We start from the raw sequence: 21177 nt of genomic DNA on the forward strand, positions 1-21177 counted from the left end.
GATTTTTGTGTGTAAAATATAGGTTTCATGACATTTTAAAGTATTTCATGATGGAATCTACTTTGTTCTCTGTTAGGCTGTAGTTACTTTCTTTTATGTGAAAATGTATTTTTGCATTGGGTACAGTACCAAATACGTTGCTTTATGTACTGTCAATAAAGAGTTAGATATTGCTTATGGCATTACAACATGTATCTAAAAATACAAGAGGAACATTTTTATTTTGTTAAACTGCCCAGACCTTCCGTACAAATAGAATTTTTAATATTTTGGCATGAAGATTAGCAAAATGGAAATGATGCATACCAAACTAATTAAATTTATTTGAGGAAATGACAACAAAAGCAAACAAGAGTAAAGAAGTACACGTATTCACTTAGATTCCAAGGAAGGTTTTAACCCAGTACCAAATTCATTATTAATGAATAGGGGAGGAAGATAAGGAAGTAATACTCAACAAGATATGCTGACAGTTGGACTTGATGATGTTAAGAGGTCTTTTCCAACCTTAATAATTCTATGATCCTCATCTTTATCATACTAATGAACTGGAAAACTGACTGAGCTACAAGGTGTGCAATGTGATATGTCAGGAATACAGGCACCAACTGGTCATGAACAGAAAGGAAGAAAATATAGTTCAAACTGAAAGGAAAAAAAGTGGATAAGTATATGCCATTGAAGTTTAAAATTTAAATTTAAATTTAAATTTAAAACATATGAAAGTAAGCATAAGGAAGATTCAAAAATATGCCCTAAATTATAGGCTGTACTGATCATGTCAAAGATCAGCAGTGTTCAATACAAATTTTAAAACATCAGGTAATTACATAAATGATTATATTAAATTACATTCAAGCTGTTTGGTAAGAATGCAAAATACTGCATAATTACAGTTAGCCATTGAATATCTGGCAGTAGCTAGAAAGGACAAAAATTATACGCAGAAGCTGGGGAATGCTAAATCCAGGCTCATAGCACAAAGGAGCGTGAAAAGAATTGAAATCTAGACTATTTGTTTGAATCTGTCCTAGCAAGACACAGATCAACAGTTCCTTCCAACAGTTTACTTGTTTGGCTATCTCTGTGTAGTGAACTGGCAATTTTGCCAGCAGACACATTAGTGACTGACAGAGTTGCAAAATTATTTTTTTCTCTTTCTCTGAGAATTTTCCAGTCATTCTCAGGAAATCAGAAGGAGGTATAAAGGTAGAGGACTTGTTGGAAGACTGCTGTGATACTTTTGGGAAGAAAGAGGGATTTATCACACTGTGTTTCAAAAGTGAATATATTAAGCATTAAGCGATGTTCTGCATTACTACACTCTCTAACCAGTGCAGTATATGCTACATTCATCACTGCTGCAGGTATCCTTGCACTTTGAGTGTTGGAGTGTGAGTTACCCCTCCTCCCAAAGGTGCTACTCAAGAACAGTAAGTGGAAGCAGTGCTATTGCTACTAAATCCTCCATTTATGTAAGTCACATTCAGGTTTAGTCTCCCACCTGCCTTTTTTCCAAACGTAGCCTTTAGGAGAACATTAGACAAGATTAAGGCAATAAACGCAAGCTACATTTCATTGCCTCTGACCATACTCACTAGTATCAAGATGGCTTATTTGTTTGACAACAGCACCTCACAAATACATATTTGGCTGAAACTCAGTAAAGAAGTGATGTTACTTCAAGAGCTCACAGAGGCACCAAGTCTACCCTGACTGAAACCAAACCCATAAGTGGCCAACTCAGTCCATAATTAGGGACTGTAGATTCTTACATCTTTGCATCTGGGACTAATGCTTACTCTCAGGCAGTTGTCTTTGTTGAACTAGGCTAGATGATGATCTTGCTTTGTTATTCATTCTAGAATTACAGCAAAGCAGTATGAAACCTGCAGCTCTCCAGAATCTCTAACCTGCAACTCATCTTCTGAGAATCAGAGTCAATTCTGGACACATAAAACTCACTCTTCACTCTCTATATTGCTTTTTCATAGATAGAAGTCTGAAGATCTCGGATCTCAGTACACTGCAAACTCGAGCCAAACTAACTGAAAGCTGGAGGATGAAGAACGTGTGGTTATGGCTTGACAGAGTTGTTGGTCAGCCTTATCGGGATAACATCTACCTGTATGACAAAATTCCAGAGGGACTGAGGGTTGAGGGAAGAAAAAAATATAAAATCAATTACTGCAGAAAGAAAAGACTATCACACAGAGTCACTGCCCTCTGTTTCATGTGCAAGACCAGCTAATCCATAAAACAGACCCCTTCTCAGCAAAGCAAAGCCAAAAGATGCCTGAATATTACCCTAGTATTCTTGTGCCAGAGGTTAAATAAGGATAGTCATCACATACCATTATTTGAAGGTATTAAAATAGTAAGATGGTAAGTGCAGCATGAGGATAGAATAGAACAGAACAGGTCTTTTTACACAGTGAGTTCTAACCTTCACTATGTAGAGCCTGCCTTCCTGCTGATGTCAGATGCCTATTGGGGATCCTTTCTCAGAGGTTTTTGTGCTACAGAAGAGGTACTGAGAAGAAAATAAGCCTTGTCCTTGATTCATCTGAATCCTTCTCACAGCAAGGCAATGAACTAATCTCTGCCATGCTGGTCTGTTCTATGTCGTCTTTTATAGATCCTCTGTGTTATTAAGTCTTTCTAAATCAGGGTAGAGTGTTCATGGTTTTCTTTTATGATTCTCTTAAGTTAGACTGTGGCTATTCTTGCGTAATTCTAAACATAAATCAGGTGTTTTCATCATCTTACTAGGTGACAGTAATATAAACATGTCATCAAACTCTGACAAATCTTAGATCTTTATGTCATATCTAACATTTTGATAAAGAATTTTCTCTCAAAGACATTGAGATATCCATCTTTGATAGATTTCTAGATTTTGTATCCATGCATGAAGATGCAAATTATCCCTACTCTTCATCCTTAAAGCAATCTCCTAATGCTTCTTTTCATAATATTGTAAATTTCTAACTTTTGAATGCTCAATTTTGCAATACTAGTGACCAGTTTTCATAGAACATGCGAAACAGAGCAATCTGCTGTTAGCACAGCTAGCATCAGTGATATTAATCCTACTCTTTCTGAGTGCAATGATGAATAGAAGTAAGTCCAATGAATTTGAGAATAGTTTCTTGGGATCCTGTTCTGGACAATTTTACATTTAATTGCTTCTTTTACCAAGCTTTGAAGATATACAGAATTTTTATATAAGTCTTTCTAATACATTTGAAGAAATATAATAATGTTTTTAATAGGAGTAGAGTGAATGAAGCTGTGCAAGTGAAATTAAGGTAGAAGCAGAAATTGAAGCAATTCTATGATTGTATTGTAAAAAAAAGGACTTACTGCAAGTTCCTTGCTTTATCTTATTATATGGAGAAGAATTAATATATCAAATGTACTTATTGGTAGCTCATTTATAACTAAATGCTCATCAGCTATAGTCTATATGGTGGTCTTGAAAACTGTATTTTATATTCTTTTATGAACAATCTGTTCCATGCCCTAAAATCATAATTGACAAAAATGATGCTTCATCCGTGATGTCTGCAACAGAAATAATATGGCTTCGGGCATCAACTAACAACATTATTTTCTGAGCGCATGGGAATCATTAATCTTGAGAGACAATCAACTGCTAAATCAATCATAAAAATATGGGCGCTTTCAGTTAGCTTTAATTGTTCATTATCACGGGAAATTCAAACACTTGGTATAGCTGCCTAAGGCACCAGCTGGGCAAACCTGTGATGAGGTTCCAATAGTTTGCATGAAAATGAAGCTAAAATATTTAAGTAAATCTTATCCAGGAACAAAGTAATGGAGTATGGGTTACCATACCCATCATAGCTACACTAGACCTCTACTAGCCTCCATTTATTAATTCCACTGAAATTTGAAGCACTGAGATGTAGTGGTAGGTCCTATACATAGCATTTACAGTATTGGTTTTCCATAGAGCTGTGTCACTTTATTCTTGTGGTCCACCTCCCTCCTCTAAGGAAAGAAAAAAACAAACACCAAAAACCCAAAACCAAGCCATAAATGTGAAGGAAGAAAGAATTATTATAGCTGGCATGGATAGGGCATTACTAAATCCCTGTGAAGTCCACGGACTGGACCTCAGACTCTTGTACAAGAAATTCTAGTTGCAAGTATTAGTGAATTAATTTTTCCAAGTATTACTGAAAATCACAATATTCCCTTTAGATTATCACTGACAGAATTTTAAAATATTTACATTATTTATCAGCTCCTGCATCTCCTCATCTAAATGTAAGCTGTAATCAATAAATCATCTATACCTCACTTCTTTATTCTGTGGGGTCTAACTTATGCAGCTTTCCATTGTTTATATATGTCTCTGTGTATGTATGTGTGTAGTGCTCAGCTTTTCCAAATCCATCCGAAATAAATTTATTCTAATCAACAAATGTGCACCTATCGTCTGGGAGTTGTGACTACTTGTATATACTGAGTAATGAATTTAAATAGCACAGGGTAAAATGGCAGAAGCTGTTTATGCATTCCGATCCTGCAACCTAAACGGTTTTGAAAACAAACAGAACTAGGTCCAATGCTTAGGCAATGATGTTATTTTATTGTGAATTGTGTGCTTGTCTCTTTGTGTGTCATGAGAATCAAGAATGCTCAAGATCTCAAACTCTGTTTTAATGTAGACAGAGAATAGAACAGAACAGAACAGAATAGAACAGAACCGAACCGAACAGAATCAAACCAAACCAGTATAAGTTAAATCTCTCTTGATTTCTGGAGTGGTTTTAAAAGGATGGGATTGTAGGACACATTACTTCCACAAATTATTTTCCTGATCTTGTAAGCTTTGAAGTAATTAATAAGGAATGGTAAAACTTCATAAAAAAGCAGTCTTCTATTTTCAGTAAAATGCTTTCTTCAGGAAAGGTGAGATCGTTAATGAAGCAACTGTAAATGTTGAAGGTGCAGCTTGGCATGCTTTCTACAGTGGAAGTCATGTGGAGCTTGTAATAGGTGTTTTGAATACATCTATTCTTCATCCACAGAACTGAATGAAAGTCCAGTTTACTTAGGAATTTAACTAACTTTATTTCAAACCACAGGAAAAAGAACTTCAGAACTTCTTACTATTACCCTCAAAATTATCTTAAAAGTATCTTTTGGTAAGAAGAACTAACCCATTAATCTGAATGACTGTTATTACTGTTCTCAAAACTAAACCACTTAAAGAGCCTAGGAGTTCTTAAGGAAAAGTTTAAAACTATTATACTTCAAATTAAATTTGAAGATATTGCATATTGAGTTACCTTTTTTCCCCTCCCATTATTTTTAATTACTGATACATTTGCATGAAAATAGGTCTTTATTTCTTGAAAGCTCATCTGCTCCTGCTGCTTATTCCTTATTGAAGATGTCACATGCAAAGAGTTAGATCTCCAGGTGAGGTAGAAACAAGAGCAGATGTGCTTAGAAGAAAGTAAGTTTTTTATGCAAATATTTTTTTTAATAAAACAGAAAAGAAATAAAATTGAAAATATATGCTCTTAAAGCAAAATTCCAATAACTCTTCTAGGACATACAGATGTCCCTCCATTTGAACTTTAAAACTAAACACAGAACATGAAAATACAATATGAAAACCTAAAGATTCACTAGATAACCGTTTACTCAAAAAAAAGCTGTCTAATTTGATACTAAATGCCCTCACTGCACAATAATGACACAAGGCTCAGACAGTCATTTAAGCCCTCAAAACATGACTTTTCCTATGCAAGTGTCCAAGTTTTGGTGGTTCCTTCTGAAACAAATATCTGATTTCTATCTGAAGAGGCGTCTATATTTATATAAAAATCAATCAGTCAAATGTTTATGCCTTAGAGTGGAGAAATCATGAGCAGCCAATAATGAACATGAACTATATGGGTCCTCCATGTGCCGATCTAGTTGAAATATAGCAGTGCAACGGTTTGAGGGAGTTTGCACCACCACATGTCCATGTTTTCAAAGAGAACTGAAGGCATTTAACAACATATTTAATATAAAAGATTAACTAGTCTTCAGATAGCTATGCCCAGCAAGGTAACAAATGCAGTGGTTACACTTGACAGTCATTGCAGCTGCCTATCTGGGAAGCATCCTGAAGTTCATCATAGTCTGGGTACCAGACTGGTGGCAGCAGTAAATGAGCTGTTATTTATCAAGTATTCCAAAACTGTACACAAAAACTTAGCTATGTAAATAATGTTTTTGAATGACAAAATGGCACTAAGGATTTCCATGGTCAGACCACCAGCCCACGTAGGATAGACTAGAGGCAGTGCTGCCTCTGTGCTGAAAGGGGGCTCCACTTGATTTGGGAAAGGGAAGGAAGGCAAGGCAAGGCAAGGCAAGGCAAGGCAAAGGCGGTTGGGTGTGTAACATGGGCCCTACTAAGAGAAATACTGCTCTGTCAAAACTCCAGAAGGGGTATTTGACTTCATTTCTTCTGGTACAGAAAATACCGCAGAGGCAAAGCCCAGAGAGTGTTTAACCTGCAGCCAGGAAAAGTTGACAGTGCACTCAGATGCTCAGATTCAAATCTGAAATACAAATGAATTGCTACTAATAAAAAACACAGCACAGAGTCCCTTTTACATTGTTTTATCCTGTTTAAAAGACAAACATTTGCAGACTGCAAGCCTCAAATGGATAAAAGCTACCATGAGAACTTATAAGCCATCTGCTAGTTTCCTAATGAAGCCAGTAACTATTATTGTTTACAGTTGAACACCGGGGGTCATGTGTATTTGCTGTAATGAAAGAATCAATGCATCACTGCAGATGCTAAAAGAGAACTTTTTTTTTCCAGACGGCTAATTATAAATACAATAAAATAGCAAATTAAAAAAAATCTGTTCATCTCCATAGAGAAATAGTGCTTGGCACACCAAATACAAAATGCAGCACTGTTCTGTTTACTAGTAGTCTCCATTTGACACACTCAGCTTACAGAAACAGAATCACAAAAAGCAACTTCAATACTTCACCAACAGCTGATTATGGAGGAATGCTTAGCCCCTAATTCTGTAATCTTTACAAACCTTCTACATTATTTAATTGTATGGCTAACCCGAATGTGGTGATGAAGTGTGCATTAGCAGGTATCTCTCTCTTGCTGTTTCACTCTGTTTCTCTTGCTTGAAGAAGACACCATTACATATGAAAACTTGGCTAGGTTGAACTATTAAAAACGTCCTGAAGTTTCCTGGATTTTTTAAATGTTGGTTCAAGAGAAACTGATACACAACAGTGATACAATCAATTTCTGGTTTACTATTTTATGACTCAAACAAAAATACACTTAGAAAAATACACAACAACTTACACTGTAATATTAATTCCTAACTTTAAGCAAAACCAAAGAATGATAAATAATTGGTGCTTTGTACCTGATGGTATTCTTAAATACACTGAAAACAAGTAATTCATTTTGAAATCTTGCTAATGGTCTTTGCTGTAAAAAAAAGTATCTTAATTTCAGGAAATTTCCTAAAGCCTGTGAGTCTAGAGAGCTTACTTGCTTTGCTGAGTCGAAATACTCCAAATTCCTCTTCTTTTTCCTCTGATACCACCAGGGCCATGGCACAGCCTTCTTGCAGTTCATACTCCTTTCATTCCACCTACCGTGTACGCCCAAGTACATATCTATCATGTGGCTAAAATGCTGTACAACACAGTAGCTACATGGCTTGCAGCAGGCAGGAAAGCTGCATTATTGTAGGCAACAAATCAGTACACCCATAGGAAAGAGAGGGAACAAACAGTGTTCCTGTTTCACAACAATAAATACTTGTAGCAGGTTGTACTCAAGGCAGAAATAAAGCAAGCTGTCAGCAGGGTAGCTTTTTTTTCTTTTTCATTTTGCCTTCATATTGTGGTGATGGCCAGACAGAGATAAGACCAGGTAGACAAGAGTGGGCAGAGTTCATTAGTGAGGTCAGAGAGCCCAGAGGAGCATCTGTGGGAGAGACATATTAAGTTGAACACTTGGGTCCTCTGCTGCGCCTGCCCTGCCACTGAGGCTTCTGTGTATCACCCGTTGCCTGTTCCCAGACTCACACATCTGCTTTGTTGGATGTGACTGACCATGTGTGGCGCAGAGGCCGGGAGCAACAAGCAGAGGACCCACCACAACCCTTTGCTGCAGCCGCCTCCTCATCCAATGGCCACAAGTCTGTGGCCACCATGCACAGGCAAAGCTGTTGTGTGAACTGTGCATGCCACACGTGTCCCTGAGGTATGCAGGTACCACAGGTGAGTGTCCTGAGGCTCTGGGTAAAGAGAAGACAGAGAGACTTGCTACGAATCCAAAGCTTTGCTTTGCTTTGCTTTGGCAGACCTGACTGGACACCTCCAGAGAAAATGAGTGAAAGAATCAAGTGACTGGAATACAGAAGAGGATAAAGAGGATAATTTAACTTTAGTTCCTACTCTGACAACATTTCCATCTTTGTGGACTTAAGTGAATAACTTTATTTATATGTCCTAATTCTCTGTTTCATAAAACATCTATGTATTGTGTTCCCATGGCAAGGTTTTGGTAGCTGGCAGGCTACAGGGGTAGCTTCTATGAGAAGCCGCTAGCAAAATTCACCCGTGTCCGATAGAGCAAATACCAGCCAGCTCCAAGACAAACTCATTGCTGGCTAAGGTTGAGCCCATCAGCGATGGTGGTAGCATCTCTGCAATAACATACTTAAGAAGCAGGCAAAAACCTGTGCAGGGGCAGTCAGAAAAGAGAAGAGTGAGAATACATAAGAAACGACTCTGCAGATAGCAAGGTCAGTGAAGAAGGAGAAGGAGGAGGTGCCCCATGCGTGGAAGCAGAGATTCCCGCTGTGGCCTGTGGTGAGGACCATGGTGAGGCAGGCTTTCCCTCTGCAGCCCATGGAAGTCCACAGTGGAGCAGATACCCACCTGCAGCCCATGCTGCTGGGGCAGTTTGCTGGTGGGACTCCTGACCCCATGGGGAACCCACACTGGAGCATGAGAAGAGGACAAGAGTCCTTCACCTGAGAAGGAAGTAGCAGCAGAAACAACATATGATGAACTGACCACAAGCCCCATTCCCCACCCTTCTGTGCCACTTGGAGGGAGGAAGTAGGGAAAATTGGGAGGGGTGGGGAGGAAGGTGTTTTAAGGTTCAGTTTTATTTCTCATTACTCTACTTTGATTTGATTGGTAATAAATTAAATTAATTTTCCCCAAGTCAAGTCCATTTTACCTGTGACAGTAATTGGTGAATGATACACCCTCAACCCACAGGCCCTTTGTTATATTTTCTTTCCCTTGTCCAGCTGAGAATGGGGAGTGATGGAGTGGCTTTGGTCAGCACCCGGTGTCCAGCCAGGGTCACCCCACCACAGCCTGAGATAATTCTTTCTTCCGTAAACCATACGCAAACATATATGAATATACTTGCTTTCCCAAATTACAGGAGAGTTGCAAGAATTAATTAGTTAATGTTTCCAAAGTGCTTTGAAGGCAGAAAGCACTCTATTAATGCTAATTATTAAATCAAAGGTTTATCTGACTTTATTACTAAAGTACTAATAAGTTACATAGCTGTTGCAGGTTGGAAAAGGCACTTTTACTGTCTAGAAGATATAAAGGTTTTAATTAGCAAACGTTTTGAAAGCACTTTGCTGAGTAAAAAAATGCTAACTGTTAATAAAGTTTTTCCCTAATGAAAATGGCTACAAAATATGAATTTCTGGATGCTCCTGTAACTTCTGCATATACTATCTAAAGTTTTGTCCCATGACAACAATATTTTTATTTGAGGCACAATTTTTGTAATATTGATGAAAAAAATCGTGGTTATGTTTGTCAAATAAATGTTCAGAGGAAGCAAGAGATTAAAGGCATCATTCTTAGCAGAGAAGAGCAAAACCTAATGTATTGTCAAATTATACATATATATACATACCATTATTTTTGCTATTTAACTTAAAGTTGTATTTTGCTAAGCTTCCAAGATTCAGCTTTTACAAAGTTCACCTCTTCCAAACGCTCTACTGCACCTGTACATATGTGGCCTGTTATCTACATGTTATTTTAAAACCTAAGCATGCAAACAGATTTGAATCTTTTATGCATAGGTAGTTAGAAAGATTGAATTGTTAAAGTGCCTCAAGCCTATCTTTTGGTCCACGTGGTTTTATCCTGCCAGGAGGAACCTTTGGTCCACCTGTTTATGACACTTATTTCCCCTCTGCACTTAATAATATAAATCTGGTTATAATAATATGAACATGTTGATTTTTAATACTAGTATTATAATTAATACTTTAACATAATTCGTTCTGATTCATCCCCTTTCTACATATATTTTACACACAAACTTGCTTTCAGAGCCTTCCAGAGTCATATTATTATGAATTTAAAATTATCAGATGGAAATTTGTATTTGTCAAGCACCTGGGCTAGGGGTTTGAAAAGAAGTTTGAAAGTAGATCTTGGTATGCCTAATACCTGTTGTAATGTCTGCCTGTAGCTGTAGAAAACATGAAACCTTGAGCAATAGAATCATAGCATCATAGAATCACTATGTTGAAAAAGACCTCTTAGATCATCTAGTCTAACCATTCTTATCTGCCGCTAAACCATGTCCCTGAGCACCTCATGTACCCGTCTTTTAAACACCTCCAGGGAAGGTGACTCAACCACCTCCCTGGGCAGCCTCTGCCAGTGCCCGATGAACCTTTCCGTGAAAACTTTTTTCCTGATATCCAGTCTGAACCTCCCCTGCTGGAGCTTAAGGCCATTCCCCCTTGTCCTGTCCCCTGTCACTTGGGAGAAGAGGCCAGCACCCTCCTCTCTACAACCTCCTTTCAGATAGTTGTAGAGAGCAATGAGGTCTCCCCTCAGCCTTCTCTTCTCGAGGCTAAACAACCCCAGCTCTCTCAGCTGCTCCTCATAAGGCCTGTTCTCCAGCCCCTTCACCAGCTTTGTTGCTCTTCTCTGGACTCGCTCCAGAGCCTCAACATCCTTCTTGTAGCGAGGGGCCCAGAATTGAAAAGTCCTATTAATCTGCTTTGCTGAGAGGAGAGAGGCATGCCAGCATCCTCCCTGCTTAAAACTGTGCTGAAGGCAGCAGGATGAAGATGCGATCAGTCTGGCCCAATCAGAAAAGCAATGCAGCCTGGCTGCTGAGGCAGAAGCTGTCCATTTCCATAGTCCAGGAGAGAAAATACCTCATGCAGTCTCTGGTGCTCCAAGCAGGATGGAGAGGTCCAGGTGTTGCTCCTACAGAAACCAAAGGTGTTTGCTGCTTTCCAATGTCACAGACCAAACAGCTCAAAAAGGTCCCTCTCAAGCAGTCCTGGGGGACGTGGTCATATGTGTTCATTAATTTGAGCCATAAATTGCAATTTCATGGCAGGAAAATGTCCAAAAGATGATAGCCACACAGGTTATGTCCATTTCTGTGCTCTGACTATAGCACTTCAGGCAGATGGGGAGGGTCAGAGCAGCAGCAGGAGCGATAAACCTTTATCACTGCATCAATTTGTCGAGCTGCCCCTAAAGGAAAGGTGACTGAGTGTTTTTTGGAAAGGTGGCAGGGTTCAGGGCTGGAAATGGGAAGGGCCATCGAGGAATAGATGTGAAATGAAAAGTGTTCACAGACTTGTTAAAACGTCAAATGCATCCTTAGCAGAAGAAACTTAAAATTACCGAATTGCTGTAAGCCCAAGGGCTTTTGAGTGTGTTTTCTTGGTTTGCAAATTTACCTTATAAAAACATAATTACTGCATCTTTACAAAACTATTCCAGACTAGCTAATAAAAGGTTGTCCAAATTATTTTGCAGTTAGTCTAAAATTACACATTGTGAAATAAAGTACCAATGACATAAAGCAAGAGCAGTAGTGCTGAAGTAAGGTCTTTAATGATATTTTTGTTGTTATCATTATAAGTATTAGCTCTTATTTTTTTAAAAATTAAAGGAAATGGTGTGGGCTTTTGGGAGAAAGTTTATAAATTTTAAGATAAAGAGATCGTATTAAGCTTACACTAAAAATTGCAACAAAAGAAAAATATTCCCTTTTTTATTTTTAATGCTACATTAATTAAATCAAAATGGACTCTGGTAAAATAAAAGTATACACAAATCCTTGTTTAGAAACCCTTAAATTCTATGACAACTTCCACAAACTAATTTTCATGACATCAGAGCTGAAAAAGACAGGTTTACCTTCAGTCTTGCATTTTGACTTTGTGTAGTTTAGCTTCTCACCTTCTGATATCACCAGTGGTATTGGTTCATTCATGGATAGCAACAACAGAATTAGAAATAATGCAGAAAAAAACAGACATGCTCAAGAAATACTTTTGTCTTGTAGCTGGGGAACAGGCATGCTAAGTCCTAATAAACAATGCTGATAAAATATACTTCCTGAGCTGACAGTAAATTATGAAAAAGCAAGCGTGATGGCACTGGGACAGGCATTAGTTTTTTGGAATATGATGGCTAAAAGTAAACAATATAGGTTTCAACAGGCAAAATATGAAATTATATATCTGGGAACAAGAATGCAGGTCATCTTTGGAGAGCTGTGGCTTTAATCCTGGGAATCCCTGTTATAAAAGAAGAGCTGCAGTCACAGTAGCAATCCTTGGACACAAGTCCCAGTCCTTCTGTGGCAGAAGGAGTTAATCCAATCTATAGCCAAAAAAAAATGTGGAAATTACAGCAGAAGTGGATAGATGCCACATATCCCTATATTTGGCTTTAGCGTGACTATTGCTAGGGAGTTATTTCTGATATTCAGACTGAAGAAAGATCTCCTTTAATTAGAATGAAGTCAGAGAAGAGAAATTAAAATTATTAAGGAACTGAAAAGTGAGCTTTACAGTGATAATTTACCAAAGAGGAGACTAAGAAGTTATTTGATCATATTATGTACATTTGCAAAACAGAAATAGTCTTTTCCCCTTGTGCAAGATGAGATTTAATCACATCTCATAAAACAGAAGAGTGAAGAATTCTGACGGAAATGTTTACCTCTTTTCTACACCTATACTTAATTCTGCTATGTATAGAGCACTTTAATTAAAATCCAATATTTGAAGAGGATGCAAAAATCACCTGCTTGCCTTGTTTAAAATAAAAATTCAACAGTTACTAACATTCATCTCTTTGGGTTGCCTGCAATCGTATGAAGGCAACCCTAAACATTATTTTTTCTATTTCGTTTGGTATTCCATTATCCTTCCTTACTTTAGCAATGTAGTTTTCATCCTACCTGCTACATGTTTGCTTTCAAGAGAGTCTGCTCCTGTGACTTGTCCCAGAACAATTTGCTTATACAGGTACACAGATTAAAAATACGAATAAGCCTAGCTATACTTTGAGACACTCTTACATCTCAGAAATCATGTGTAACAATCCATGTAGATTATCTCCCAGTGTTGTCCAGAAAAAGCAAGGCTTTGCAGAGGTTAGAAGCCCTGTCATACCCTGGAATTGACAGTGCTTACCCTATACCTGCCTAGATGGCGTTTAGCACAGGGGTCATGTTGAGGGCTTAAATCATTGGACTAACTAGGCTTCACTTCATGCTGCAAAAATATCAACTGTCAGGTAAAGCAGCAGAGAAAACAGTTTTGACACACTCATTACGGGTTGTCTTTCATCCATCATTGTTTGGCTTTGGGTTTTTTCACTATATCTTAGTTTTCTGCAGGTCCTTCAGTTCAGTATTTGACATTGTTTCAAAAAATATTACATGACAAGACATCATAATTATTCTGTCATGATGATCTGGTATATTTGAATGTATGAATCCTTTGTAAATAAAGTGAAGGGATATGAAAAAGAATTTTAGCACTGCAGTCTGGTTTAAGGCCTTTGATTTTACTTTGATTTGGAAATACCATGGTTCACTGCAAGCTCACCAGAGTGAGTTTAATGGATTAGAATATATTATTAAAATGAGATTGCTGGAGAAGTGTATTTCACAGATGTGAAATACTGAGGATGGAGATTAAACAAAATGACTGGCAAGAGCCTCCACTGCATTAAAAGGCAGCGTGCACTACTTTGTCTTTCTTGCCTTCTAAGATAAAAGGCAGAAGCAGCACTCCGTGTTCACTACAGCAGATGAGTTTTCTCTGTTTTTGCTTTTCTTCATTTACATTGATATATCAAACAAGATCTCTTAAAATTATATACAAAAAAAGCATTAATCTTTCATGTGGCAATATGGACTCTAAGTGTGCGTATATGTGCTTTTGAGGTTTTTTCAATGTTCTTTTCGAGATCTTTTTCTGAAACATGATTTTCTTCAAGGATTTATTTGATTCAAGAAAACGTCCTTTCATAAACAACTCCTCACCTTCTTCTCCCTGCCCCAGTCTATTTCTTTGCCTCCTCTTATCAAAACAAAACAAAAGCTTGTGTTAGATTGCTCGTGATCTACAAAAAACACCTAAAACTTTTAAAAATATTTATTTAATGTATCACATCTTTTCTTTCCCTTAACAGCATCTTGGTCCCTGTAATTTGTGATGTTATGTGTAAATTGAGAATGACTCTTTGGCAACAGCTAATGTAAAAGGCACACTGATTCCAAAGATGATGATGACTCTCAACCTCCAGTTGATTTTTCTTCTTCCAGTTCTCACTGGATGGAGCTGCTGGTGTGACTGTCGGTGCTGTTTTGAGGCCACCGAAGGATGTGCAGCATATTCACCTCCGCTCAGAGCCCCTCTTGAGCAGAATCCAGGAGCAAGCACTCCCATTTTGGTTTTGACCCTGTTTTTCTGTCTCACAAGAGTGGGATGGTTTGAGTGGCAATCCCAGCCACTGACTTTAACAGCAGATGTTACTGTTGGCTGCACAGTCCTTTGATGGCTTTTCACAGCAACAAGTATGGAGGTGACTAGAGAACCGCCAAGACTCTTCCAGGGAGTAGGGACACAGGATGCACTGTAGATGGGAGTAGTATGGTTGATATTGGTATGACAGCAGAGCACACTGTGGAGATAAACTGGCTGCATGGAGTAAGCCAGGGCTATTAGCGTTAGCCCCGCTACATCCCTGGCCCTGGAAGATCAGAGCTGATAGCTGCAGAGCAACAGGAACATCAGAGGGACCAGGTATAAGAAGAAAGGCAGTGGAAAGGGGAAGGCAATGAAAAGAAGAGGAGCCAGCACCTGCTATGGAAAAAGGTGACACTACCTTTGCTGCTCCCACTTCATCACTGATATATCAAAAATTAGCGTGAATCGTGGTTTAAGTACATGGGGTGAAACTAGACTGAAGCTGTCAATCAGCCACCCCTTGTTCTGCTACATTTTGAAGACACACTGCACTTTAATTCCTCAGTTTGAAAGGCCTAATTCTGCAATCTGAAAAAAAAAGCCGAAACTAATTGTTTCTGGGTTCCTGGAGTGAGAAGCATGCTGCTGCATAAGAGTATTGTACTTCTTTCACGTTTGTTATGATGGGGAAAGAAGGCATCAGTGGTTAAGTAATCAGAGATTTTTTGAGCTAGCATTTGAAAACATCATTTTTCTTCTTCATATAAAAGAACACTTTTGTTTCTGTTGCTGAAGGTGGCATATTGAGTTGTACAAACATGTATTAATGCTTCCATAGAAAAATCAAGGTCTTTTGTGAGTGGTGATGTCTATGATACCACTGAAGGCTGCAGAGACTGCAGTCCTGAGGAGGTTTATCTCTTGTTCTGATTGTCTAGCAGGACAAAAGGGAAAGCAGCACTGATTCTAAACACCGGGCCGCTCACTTGCAGGAGCAGTTCAAGAAGCCAATTTGCAGTGTAGTAGTTTCTTTGGTTTGGTATGTTTGAATTATGTGGCATGGTGTCATGATTTTTAAAGATGTGGAGAAATGGGCAAACAGGATTCTCATAAAGTTCAACAAAGAATAACTCCTTGCACCTGGGGAGGAATAAACTCATGCATGAGTACGCACTCCAGGCCAGCTGGCTGGAAAGTAGCTTTGCAGAAAAAGACCTGGAGGTCCTGGTGGACAAGAAGTTGGCCATAAGCCAGCAAAGTGCCCTTGGAGCAAAGGCAGCCAGCATTTTGTATTAGTGGCATTGCCAAGGTGATCCTTGGTGATCTGAGATGATGGAGGGAAGTGAATCTTGCCCTCTACTCAGCACTGGTGAGGCCACACTTGACATGTTGAGTCCAGTTCTGGGCTTCCCCATAAAACAGACATGGACATGACATACTGCAAATAGTCCAGCAAAGGGCCACAAGGATGATGAAGGGACTGGAGCACCTTATGTATGAAGAGAAGCTGAGAGAGTTGGGACTGCTCAGCCTGGAGAAGAGAAAGTTCAGGGGTATCTCATCAATGTATATAAATGCAAAGAAGATGGAGCCAGGCTGTTTTCAGTTGCATACAGTGACAGGATCAGAGGCAACAGGCACAAAGTGAAACAAGGAAGTTCTTTCTGAATATCAGGAAACACTTCTTTCCTGACAGGTTGTGGAATCTCCATCCTTGGAGATACTAAATAACCCAGGACATGGTCCTGGGCAACTGTCTCCAAGTGGCCCTATTTAATCAGCGGGGTTGAATAATATGACCTCCAGAGGTCCCTTGCAACCTAAATCATCCTGTGATTCCTTTGGTATAAGTATCAAGAATATATCCTTTAGCTTTACATTAACGCCTTTACAGAACAGCTGATTATCAGCAACAGCTCTAACATTTAATAGTTCAAGGATCATGTTTCTGTACTTAAATTTTGCAGACTTTTCATAGCTTCAAATTATTTTCTTTGAATTATTGTTCAGTGTAATCTCTTTATGCTGTTGGAGGTCATTTCTTTATTAGTGCGTTGCACTAGTGGGTAAAGGAAGAGCAACTGACGTCACTTACCTGTACTTATCCAAACCATTTAATGCTGTCCCACACAACATCCTTGTCTCCAAATTGGAGAGACACGGATTTCATGGATGGACCACTCAGTGGACCAGGAATTGGCTGGATGGTCACACCTCAAGAGTTGTGCCAAACAGCTCAATGACCCAGTGGGCACCGAATGAGTGATGTTCCTCAGGGGTTCCTCAGGGGTCAGTATTGGAACTGGCACTGTTTACCATCTTTGTCAGTGACACGTGCAGTAGGATTGAGGGCACCCTCAGCAAGTTTGCCAGTGACACCAGGCTGTGTGGTGTAGTCGACATGCTGGAGGGAAGGGATGCAATCCAGAGGGTACTTGACAGGCTAGAGAGGCGGGTCTGTGTGAACGTCATGAAGTTCAACAAGGCCACAGGCAAGGTCCTGCACCTGGGTCAGGGCAATCCTAAGCATAAATACAGGCTGGACAAAGAATGGACTGAGAGCAGCCCCGAAGAGAAGGACTTAGGGGTATTGGTGGATGAAAAGCTGGATGTGCACTGACAATGTGCACTTGCAGCCCAGAAAGCCCAGCCCAGAAATATCTTGGGCTGCATCAGTGTGATCAGTAGGTCGAGGCAGGTGATTCTCCCCCTCTACTCCACTCTTGAGACCCTCACCTGAAGCAGTGCATCCAGCTCTGGAGGCCTCAACACAGGAAAGACATGGACCTCTTGGAGCAAAGGAAGGCCACAGAAATGATCAGAGGGATGGAACACCTCTTCTGAGCAAACAGGCTGAAAGAGTTGGGGTTGTTTAGCCTGGAGAAGAGATGGCTCCAGGGAGACATTACAGCAGCCTTCCAATACCTAAGGGGGACCCTACAAGAAAACTGGAGAGGGACTTTTTACAAGGGCATGGAGCGATAGGACAAGGAGTAATGGCTTTAAAATCAAAAGAAGGTAGATTTACGTGGCATATAAGGAAGAGTTTTTTTGACTGTGAGGTTGGTGAGGCACTGGAACAGGTTGTCCAGAGAAGGTGTGGATACCCCATTCCTGGAGGCGTTCAACACCAGCTTGGATGAGGCTCTGAGCAACCTGATCTAGTGGAACATAGAATCATAGAATAACTAGGTTGGAAGAGACCCACCAGATCATCGAGTCCAACCATTCCTATCAGAGGGATTGGAACTGGATGATCTTGGAGATCCCTTCCAACCCAAGCCATTTATAAACACAAGTACGCTAACTACAATTTAGGTTTTTGCTGTGTTTCTACACCAAGAAACTCAAAAGAAAGAGCCACTGAAATTCTGTCATGTGCCTCTCATGTGGACACAGGTTTTCATGGCATATGTTTGACCATATGGAACTGATAACTTTTATATAATACATTTTACCTGGGAACGTGATACTGAATAAAAGGATTTTTTAGTATGAGTTATAATCTTTTCCTCGTGATAAGAAAGCTCACCCCAAGCATTTCTGGACCACATACTGAAATAATAAAAATGGCACAACGTAGTTCAACAGATTCAGATCATGAGCTGAAGGCATCCTAAGTCCTAATCCTTAGCCTATTTCGTTTAGATATTTTTTACTCCATCAAGTCACTTAACACATTTTTTTTAATGTCCCCTGCAAAGTGGACATAATAATATCATGCTGTGTTCCTTAATTTGTTTCATTTCTCCAAAAAGTGCACACATTGGGATTCTGGGTTTTGAATAATCAGACTAGAATGAAAATTACAATAGGATGATTCATACAGTTCAGAAACATCTCTAGCAGTTTAACAGTATTAAATCTTGGTATTGATGTATCAGTCCCATTTTTGCTATAAATTTGCACAGATTCAGATTTCATTTTTACAGCATGGTTTTCAGCCTCGGTAAGCAAAAGACATGACTGAGGTTCTTTTTTTGTTGGCCAGGATAGACGTCAAAGTACTTTGCATTCATGCGAAGAAACCATACTTCTTGAAGGGAAAGGAGAGGTGAAAAATGAGTGGAAAAGAAAAGAAGCATTTTTTTTTCATATTGTATTTTGTCAAATTCATACTCGTTTTGTGTTTCATATAAGATTTTTTAATTTGTTTAAAGAAAGGCTCCCTAAGGCTATCCATCAATCAGAAGATTTTTTGTAATGCAGGTTTTAAGTACTCGGTCAATTAGTCCAGTCTTCTCCATTTACTGCACTGTGTTTCTGAAAGAACATGGGTGATACAGAAAAGAAACACACTTCAAGATGTTGTTGCAAATACATTCATTTTCGTATTTCATCCATTTCCCCCCCCTTAGATAGATAAAACATGACAGATGTACATTAAGTCCTTTCTTCTGGCCAAGGAGGAAACATTTACTCCTTGCACCAGTAGAATGGGACTGTTAAAAGCATTAGCTCTGTAAATGCATGCACTGGTATACTACTTGATGGAGTATCTTAAATACTTGAAGAAATTAATCACTGTTCTCCACCAAAGGAGCTGTTATTGAGAAACTCCTTCATTCCTCCCTCCCTGGTGATGAGCTCAAAACCTCTATTGCTGGCCTACTTCTGTCTTACATGCAACCAAATGAGAAGACCAGACTCTTGGGAATCTTCTTGGCTGACCAGGTGTGCTTTTACAGTTCTCCAAAGCCATGACACAGCAGTGAAGAGACACCACAATTCCATAGATATGATGAAACATAGGAAAGTCAAATATGTGTGTACAAGTATCTGGGACATATTAAAAAAATACAGTGATACTGTTTCTATGGAACATGTAACGTCAAGCAAACATACCAAGACTGCATCAAGAAATTTTATGGGAATACGCCTTGGAGGCTAATTTGGACCTCATCGACCCTAGGGCTTTTGGAACCAAAAAACCCTCTCCCTCTTCTTTTTCCTTTGTTCAAGGAAATATCAGTAGTATGAATCCGAGTTAGCAGAACTGAATGCTAAGTTAGTTTAATGAGTGGCTTGCGTTGAGCTTGAGATGATTTTACCATGAAAACATTACTCATATTTCCGTAGTTAGGTTTGAGGCACAGCTCTTAACAACATCATTTCCATTCTATCTAGCCTAAACTTTTACTCAGATGAACAATCAGTACAAATTATTCTGTGAACTTATTTTCAGATTCCTAGGATTAAAATTATGTCTGCAAGGACTCAGAACGTGTAATTGCTCATTACTTTCTCCTAAGCATGCCTGAAGGCAAAAATAAGGCAAAAATTCTGGGGAAAAAAAAAAAAAGCTAGTATATATTCATTTGAAGCAGAATCTGGTATGGTATTTTTCACTGGTGCTCTGGGAAGCCTTTGTAGGACATCCTATTTTAGCAGCAAGCTGTCCAACTGAGTATCAGTGGAAAGAGTGGGCTTTGGGGTAAAGAGAAAAGCTGAATGAGCATAAAGATTAATCAAAGCTGTTTTCTGGCTACATCGCTTCCGCAAAGCTTCATCGTAAATTCAACCAGAAACAATATTATTCAAAGATCTTTTACTCTCAGACATACACATACAACACAAGCTGACAAGAGCATAACAGCACTCCTCCTCCTTTTCTCCCTCACATGTGTACACGGTTTTTCCTCACAGGACTTTGTAAACCCTTTTCAAAACTATAACTCTTGCAGCATAAAGGAGTCCTATTTCTTGGTGTTTTCTTTTCTTTTTTTTTAAACATTGCTGTCAGATAAAATTCACTGTTGTTAAATAAATAAGCATTTATAATGCTGAAAATACTGACAATTTTTTAGATTTCTACAGGAGCTATAAGTGAGGAAGGGAGGACTTGTCCAGCGACAGGGGATGAGGATGAGGCTGAGGTACTTAATGCCTTCTTTGCCTCAGTCTTTAATTGTAAAGAAAGTTGTTCCGTCTGTGTACAAACCCAGGAGCTAGAGGAGCAAAATGAGGCTCCCATGATCCAAGAGGAGGTGGTCAGAGCCTTGCTAGCCCAACTAGACAGCCACAAGTCTATGGGGCTGGATGGGATTCATCCAAGGGTATTGAAGGAGCTGGCGGATGTGCTGGCCAAACCCCTTTCCATCATCTTCCAGCAGTCCTGGAAGACTGGGGAAGTCCCACTGGACTGGGGGCTGGCTGATGTTGTGCCCATCTACAAGAAGGGTCGCAGGGAGGACCCAGGAAACTACAGGCCTGTCAGTCTGACCTCAGTGCCAAGGAAAGTCATGGAACAGGTGATCTTGAGTGCTATCATGAAGCACATGCAAGAGAACCATGTGATCAGGCCCAGTCAACACGGGTTCACAAAAGGCAGGTCTTGCCAAACTAACCTGATCAC

At 39.3% G+C, this 21177-nt stretch overlaps 1 protein-coding gene across 3 annotated transcripts in view; it reads right to left on the reverse strand.

The window, feature by feature from the left end:
• DCTD (dCMP deaminase) overlaps positions 1 to 21177 on the reverse strand; it is a 65368-nt gene that overhangs the window by 38271 nt on the left and 5920 nt on the right. Inside the window, exon 1 of one of the 3 annotated variants that reach the window (XM_069855939.1) lies at positions 459 to 477. The exons of the other annotated variants lie outside the window; for them this stretch is intronic. The gene's annotated coding sequence lies outside the window, so the exon portion shown is untranslated. Of the gene's footprint in view, positions 1 to 458; positions 478 to 21177 lie in introns of those variants that run through there. 3 annotated transcript variants of the gene reach the window in all.

This window comes from Phaenicophaeus curvirostris, chromosome 4, assembly GCF_032191515.1.
Source record: "Phaenicophaeus curvirostris isolate KB17595 chromosome 4, BPBGC_Pcur_1.0, whole genome shotgun sequence".
NCBI classification, from domain to species: domain Eukaryota; kingdom Metazoa; phylum Chordata; class Aves; order Cuculiformes; family Cuculidae; genus Phaenicophaeus; species Phaenicophaeus curvirostris.